The sequence below is a fragment of the Physeter macrocephalus genome, chromosome 8 (assembly GCF_002837175.3).
Source record: "Physeter macrocephalus isolate SW-GA chromosome 8, ASM283717v5, whole genome shotgun sequence".
Taxonomy (NCBI): domain Eukaryota; kingdom Metazoa; phylum Chordata; class Mammalia; order Artiodactyla; family Physeteridae; genus Physeter; species Physeter macrocephalus.
In genome coordinates, this window is record NC_041221.1 from 60,991,301 (window position 1) to 60,999,206 (window position 7,906).

A 7,906-nucleotide genomic window follows, 5' to 3' on the forward strand; every position below is an offset into this window, starting at 1 on the left:
TGAGGGAAGAACAAGTGGCAAATGTGGGGAGAAATATGAAACTCATATCTCAAAATATTCTGAGTTGCACATATTAAAGAGTTTGCACATATTAAACAGTTTTTTGTCAGAAATAACTGTTTCTACTCATAATGTACACCCCCACCAACGTTATTTTGAATAATACAAATGTTTAGACAATCCCAATTTTGTTGGCAGCATTAAATCACCAGAGTCAAGGGCCGTTTGAATGTATGCTCCATCACGCCTAATCAAGGTGTCAATTTCATCCACGTCAATGTCATGAGGATTTTTCAAAGAGTGCTTGATCTAAGGCTTGCTGGCCTTGGAAGCCACAGGAAAAACCAATGTTGTTCTCCATCTTCTTTGTGACCTAGTGTGTTCCTTGGCCCTCAAGCTTCCTTTGGAGTCACAGTGTGTTATACTCCAGGAAGACAAGTAACTATTGGGCCTTCCGGAGGCTGTGGCTGCCTTTCCACTTGCCTTCTTGGCTTCAAAAGTCTTTGCTCTTGCTTTCATATCATGAGAGTCAGAGTTCTCCTTCTTTGTCTGTAACGTCATCTTTGTATAAAAGTCAGAACTCATTTAAACTTCCATTAATGATGACTGATGGTCCTTGCTTTGTTTATAAGAAATGCCCAGTGAGACAGACAGGTAGTGACTGGAGAACAGCCACATGTAATGGCAGAACTTTGCTGGGTTCACCACAATCTAGAAGTGAGTCCTCAAGTTCAAAAAGTCCACCTTTTTTTATATACCCAGAGAATCAGCTTCTAACTGTCCAGGAAATGTACAAAAGGCTAAAACCAGCATCTCAGAGGTGTACCTGCGAAATGGAGAAGGTATTAATATTGCCTGGTCAGAATATTCTGTATCTTGAAAAAATATGTACATGGGTAAAATCATAAGCTAACTGGTTGAATGTGGTATTAGAACAAGGGAAATTATATGATTTTAATATCTACTGTGATCAAGCTATAAAAAGACAAATATGCCTATCTATGAAAGAAAGATACACATATGTATGAAAGACAGACACACCTGTGTATGAAAGATAGGTCCACCTGTCTGCACTATGGGGATACTATCAATCAGTGGCTACTGTGCCCTCTTTGCTGCTCAGATATGGAGACATGGTACCAACTTTAGTCCCTGGGAAGGCAGAATAAATGCCCTCCCCAAAGATGTCTATATCCTAACCCCTGGAACCTATAAATATGTTGGGTTCTATGTAAAAGGGAAATTAAAGATAACAGATGGAATTAAGTTTGCTAATCAGCTGACCTTAAAAAAAAAAAAGAGTGAGAGAGAGATTATTCTGGATTATCTGGGTGGGCCAATGTAGTCACAGTGCCCTTAAATGTGGAAGAGGCAGGTAGAAGTGTCACAGTCAGAGTGATGCAATGCAAGGTAAGAAAGACTGGGATCTGTCATTGCTGGTTTTGAAAATAAAGGAAGGAGGGACTTCCCTGGTGGTCCAGTGGTTAAGAATCCGCCTTCTAATGCAGGGAACCGGGTTTGATCCCTGGTTGGGGAACTAAGATCCCACATGCTGTGGGGCAACTAAGTCCACGCGCCGCAACTACTGAGCCCAAGCACTCTAGAGAGAAGAGCCCACACTAGAGAGAAGCCCGTGTGCCACAACGAAAGATCCTGCGTACTGCAACAAAGATCCCACGTGCCACAACTAAGACGGATGCAGCCAAATAAAATTAATAAATAAATAAATATTTTTTTTAAGAAAAGGAAGGAGCCACAAGCCAAGGACTGCAGGTAGCTTGTAGAAACTGGAAAAGACAAGGAAATAGATTCTCCCACGGAGCCCCCAGAGGGAATGCAGCCCTGCTAAACATCTTGACTTTAGCCTGGCGAGACCCATTTGGGATTTCTGACCTCCAAAACTTTAAGAATAAATATGTGTTGTTTTAAGCCACTGTTTATGGTAATTTGCTACAGCAGCAATAGAAAACAAACACAGTCTCTCTGAACTCATCTTTTACACAGGCAATGAAGGCCATTCTGTATAAGTTAAATCTTTCTTTAGAAAAAGATAAAGCACAATTATACAGCATTAGTGTTAAGTGCCCAACACAATGCCTGCACAAGTACTCTAAAAGATGTTTTCCTTCCTTCATTCATTAATTCCACAAACACTAATTGACTGTCTACTATGTTCCTTGCACCATTCTAGTCACTGAGGAGAAATCCCTGCCCTCACAGGATTTGTATTCTTAGTGCTGAGCACTATGATTATAATTTATAGCCCGTGGCCAGCTGACATATTTTATTTGGTCAACATGAGCTTTCTTCTTTAACTTTTTATTTGGCCATGTTGCATGGCTTGTGGGATTGAACCTGGGTCCCTGGCAGTGAGAGCATGGAGTCCTAACCACTGGACCGCCAGGGAATTCCCAGAAATTTTTAAAAATATATTCTAGATATTAGCCCCTTATAGGATCTATGATTTGCAAATATCCCAATCCATAGGTTGCTATTTTTTTCAAAGTTCATCTTGATTTACATATTTATATTACCTGCATGGTCCCTTTGGGCATTTGAATTTCTGACCCCTAGCTGATATTTTCTTGGTCATCTTGATTTACATATTTATATTACCTGCATGGTCCCTTTGGGCATTTGAATTTCTGACCCCTAGCTGATATTTTCTTGGTCACAACATTTAACATGTCTCCCTGAAATGCAAACCTCCTTGATTAGATTTTGGATATTTTCCAAATTCTTCAGTTAATGTTAAAGACAATTTCTTTGTTATATAATTTGTACAAGTGGCTGAACTCATCCATTACGTTTTGAATCTACCTAATTTCATTTCTCATTAACTGTGATTTGGGAAGTACCTTGCTGTAATCCCCATGCATGTGATATTTTAGCTTCATTGATCTTACTCTATCAGTTCTTTTAATTTTGTTCTAGTTTTTAACCACAATATTTTCATTTTAATCTTTCTCCCCAAAAGAAAGAGAGAGAGAGAGCATTTTCAGACCTGCAATTTCAGTGATACCTGATAACTGATTGGTTAAATTTATTATTTTTCTATATTCTTAAATTATAAGCAGCTAATTCTTCTGGAAGCAAAGGTACGTGCACAATGGGAAGCTGAGGCCATGAGTTAACAGAACTGTGATGTGCTTTTTGATGCTGTCATTTCTCCTTTGAAAAAATGTTTCTGGGCTTCTCTGGTGGCGCAGTGGTTGAGAATCTGCCTGCCAATGCAGGGGACACGGGTTTGAGCCCTGGTCCGGGAAGATCCCACATGCCGCGGAGCAACTGGGCCCATGAGCCACAACTACTGAGCCTGCGCAGCTGGAGCCTGTGCTCCGCAACAAGAAAGGCCGCGACAGTGAGAGGCCCGCGCACCGCGATGAAGAGTGGCCCCAGCTCGCTGCAACTAGAGAAAACCGTCACACAGAAATGAAGACCCAACACAGCCAAATAAATAAATAAATTAATCAATTAAAAAAACAAGAAAATGTTTCTGTGGTGTCTGTCCTGTGGAAAGCACAGACAAATACAACTCACATAGTGCCTAGCCAAAAAGATATAGATTTAAAGCACAAGAGGGCCAAAAACAATTTACTAGAATAATCAAACAAAGCAACAGGATTTAAGGCACATTGATTTTGGATCTCATGAGAGATGATAGAGTTGGATCTTCTAACTGTCATAACAAAGGCATACAAACTTCTTCAGTTGCCAAAATCAGTCTTTGGAACTAAATTCCATTACTAGGACCTTGAGTAGACATATTTTTTTCCTTTGGAAAAGGCTCTAAGAAACACTCTGGATACCATAGCAATGATTGTATTCAAGATTGGATCAAAATGAAGATCTTGGAGTTCCCAAACATCTTACTTAGGTCTCCAGTAAATTCTCCCCCAAGGTCCGGCCAATTTATACAGTCGCTATTAGTGCCTGGATTGAAAGCAGAAATTGATTTCTTCACAGGTTGGGCACAGAAGGAAGAAAATATCTGAGAGAGAATGACTTTAATTCCAACCAACAAAAGGGATAAAGAGACTTTTGGGACGTTTGTGTTAGGCTGGCCAGTGATACTCACAGACAGTAAACCAAAGCCTCACCCAGCATTCCACGGGGGACATATTTCTGCACTGGATATGCCTGAGTGTCCTTTCCAGGTGATGACCTGTCTATGTTGAAAATGCAGAAGTGGGATAACTTATACCTGAGATTGAAATACTCCTCTCTCAATGGGTGCATTCCTCCTCTTTCAGATTCTGTTGACCATTATTAATCCACAGATTTCTCTATATTCCTGAAGATTCATTAAGGGATCTGACCCCCAAGAAGCAGCATGGAATGCGTCTCTACAGACTAATAAGTTCTGTGTGGGAAACAGAATGACTCAGGGGTGTGAGTTCTCTTTTCAGAGACAGAATGACCCGAGTTTGAGGGCTGGCACTCTGCAATCAGACACACCTGGTTTCAAATCCCAGCTCAAGTTATTGACTGGTCGCATGTTGGACATGTTACTTAGCCAGGCTGAACCTTGGCTCCTTCTCTGCAGACTTGGAACAATAATGATTCCTACAAAGGAAAATTTTTGTCATCTATGGCTGTGTGATAAATTACCCCAAAACGTAGTGGCTCAAAACAACAATTTATTTGCTCACGATTCTGCATTCCGGGTTGAGCTCAGTTAGGTAGTTTTTCTGTTCATCTTGCCTAGGCTCAGCTGGGGCTGGATGATCCAAAATCATTCACAGCTGGGATGGCCAGAACACCTGGGGGCTTGTTGGGCCTCTCCATCTAGTTTCTCCCGCAGGGTGGCTAGACTTCTTACATGGCAGCTCAGGGCTCCAAGTGAATAAAAACAGAAGCTGCGGGACCTTTTGAGACTTGACGTCTGGAACTCATACAGTATTACTTTTGCTACATTCTGTTAGTCAAAGCAGGTCATAAAGCCAGCGCAAGTTCAAGGGGAGGGGAAATAGGCTCCACCTCTTGATAGGAGTGGTAAGTGCCTACAGCGATGGGAGGAATTTTGGCTGCTCTCTTCGCAAACAATCCACCACAAGGGTTACTTGAGACAATGTATATATAGCGCTGAGCACAGTGCCTGGCAAACAGTAGGGTCTTCATAATGCATTGGATAAAAGCAGATTTCTGAAAAACTAAACATATTTCTGCTATTATATTGCTTGGGTTCAAATCCTGACTCTGCACATACTAATGTTTTGATGGTGAATCGGTTTTTAAAATTTTCTTTGGGGAATTCCCTGGTGGTCCAGCGGTTAGGACTCGGAGCTTTCACTGCTGGGACCAGGGTTTGATTCCTGGTTGGGGAACTAAGATCCCACAAGCCACACGGTATGGCCAAAAAAAAAAATTTTGTTTTCTTTGCCTTAGTTTTTCATGTATAAAATTATTATAATAATTATACCTATTTACAGAGTTATCATAAAGAGTAAATGGAATACTACATGTAAAATGCTTAGAAGAGTTGATTTAAAAAAGAAAATATTCTTCAGACTTATTTTGGTACATATATAAGTTATAGTTCTAAGTTAATTTTCTCTAGATTATCATCTAGTTGTCTTAAGAAATCATCCTTTCCTCTACCTTTGTTTCGTAGTGTATTTGTTTTAAATTTATTTATTTTTGGTTGCTGTACGCAGGCTTTCTCTAGTTGCGGCGAGCGGGGGCTACTCTTTGCTGCAGTGCGCGGGCTTCTCGTTGCGGTGGCTTCTCTTGTTGCGGAGCATGGGCTCTAGGCACTCGGGCTTCAGTAGTTGTGGAATGCGGGCTCAGTAGTTGTGGCTCACGGGCTCTAGAGCGCAGGCTCAGTAGTTGCGGCGCATGGGCTTAGTTGCTCCACGGCATGTGGGATCTTCCTGGACCAGGGCTCGAACCCGTGTCCCCTGCATTGGCAGGCGGATTCCTAATCACTGTGCCACCAGGGAAGCCTCTCGTAGTGTATTTTTAATTCTATATTTAATTATGGTATGTAATAATGCTCTATTTCTGAAGTTTCTATTCAGTTACATGGGTCTATTTTGTGCCATTATATTAATTACTGTTTCATCATAATATGATTTACCATCTTGAAGCTACTGTCTCCTCTTTGCTCTTCTTTTTGAAGCTATTCTTTGATACCTTCACCTGTTTAGTGCTCTTTATATTTAGTGAACTTTCCATCAGCTTTAACTAGTGCTAAGAAACATCCTATTGGTGTTTTGATTGGAATGATGTTAAGTTATAAAATGACTTGGAAACAATAACGTATTTATGGTATTTGTTTTGTTTTCTTTTCCCCCTTCCAAAATCCTGTAGTTCACGTCATCTTTAAATATCCAGTAATGCAGTTGTTCCAAAATGTATTTTTACCATGTTTATTGTAATTATCTGTTACTTTTATTATATTTTCAAGGTGGTTAATGCTCAATAAGCATATGTTTTCATCATTTATTTATCTTTTACCTTTTATATTAGACCTCACTTATGGAAAATTTAGTTAATCCTACCTCTCAATTCATTGCTTAATATCAAGACCACCTATGTAATGCTTATTACTGGTTTATTTTAGTTTTTTTTTTTTTTTTTTCGGTACGCGGGCCTCCCACTGTTGTGGCCTCTCCCGTTGCGGGGCACAGGCTCCGGATGCGCAGGCTCAGCGGCCATGGCTCACGGGCCCAGCCGCTCCGCGGCATGTGGGATCTTCCCGGACCGGGGCACGAACCCGTGTTCCCCTGCATCGGCAGGCGGACTCTCAACCACTGCGCCACCGGGGAAGCCCTATTTTAGTTTCTTTTAACCTCAATCCAAATCCCATTTTCCTCTCCTCACTCTAATGTGTTTGATACAGGTTGTAAAATATGCATATGTTCTTATAAAATATATAGTTTTATATTGCATACCTCTGTGGTTTTAATTTACATTAATGATATATGCTATGTATTCTGTTCTGTTTCTTATATCTTTCCTCCTCAGCACTAAGATTTATGATCTACCCATATTGCTGTATATACGTCTTGCTTCTACCTGCATAGCATTTCACATTCACTACATTTTATGTACCTGTCCCCTAGCATACCTCTGGCCCACCACCACGATAAACACTGCAACAAATATCCTTGTATAACTCTCCTTCAGATTCATGCAAGAATTTCTCTGGTACGTATATTCCCTGAGATAATTGAGTCTGAGGCATGCACTAACTTATTTTCACTGAATTCTGCCAAAACACTTTCCAGAATACCTGTACTAGTTTACAGTACTTCCCTGTATCCTTGCCAAACTGATATGTATCATCCTTTTAAATTTTTGCCAGTTTTATGGGTGTAAAATGGTGTATCATTTTTGCTTAATTTTTATTTATCTGCTTACTAGTGAGGCTGAGTATCTTTTCATTATTTGTTAGCCCTTTGGGCTTCCTTTGCTTCAAATTGCCTAATCATATCTTTTATCTATGTTTATATTCAGTTTCCAATTTTATTCCCACTGATTTGCAGGAACTCTTTGTATATTCTAGTTTTTTTTTTTAATTGAAGTATAGTTGATTTACATTGTTGTATTAGTTTCAGGTGTACAGCAAAGTGATTCAGCCATATATATTATATTCTTTTCCAGATTCTTTTCCCTTACAGGTTATTACAAAATATTGAGTATATTTCCCTGTGCTATACAGTAGGTCCTTGTTGTATATTCTAGTTTTAATGCCCTGTAGATTTTACTCATTGCTAATACCTTCTCTTAGTCATCTGTCTCCCAAGTTTGTACTTCATTGAACAGAAATCCTTAAATTTTATGCAGTCACAAGAATTGTTTCTTTATCTCATGTTTGTATTTTGGGGTGTTGCTTAAAATGTTTTCCCCCTGGTTCATAAAGATAGTTCTCACATATTTTATTACCTTAGTAGGTTGTAAA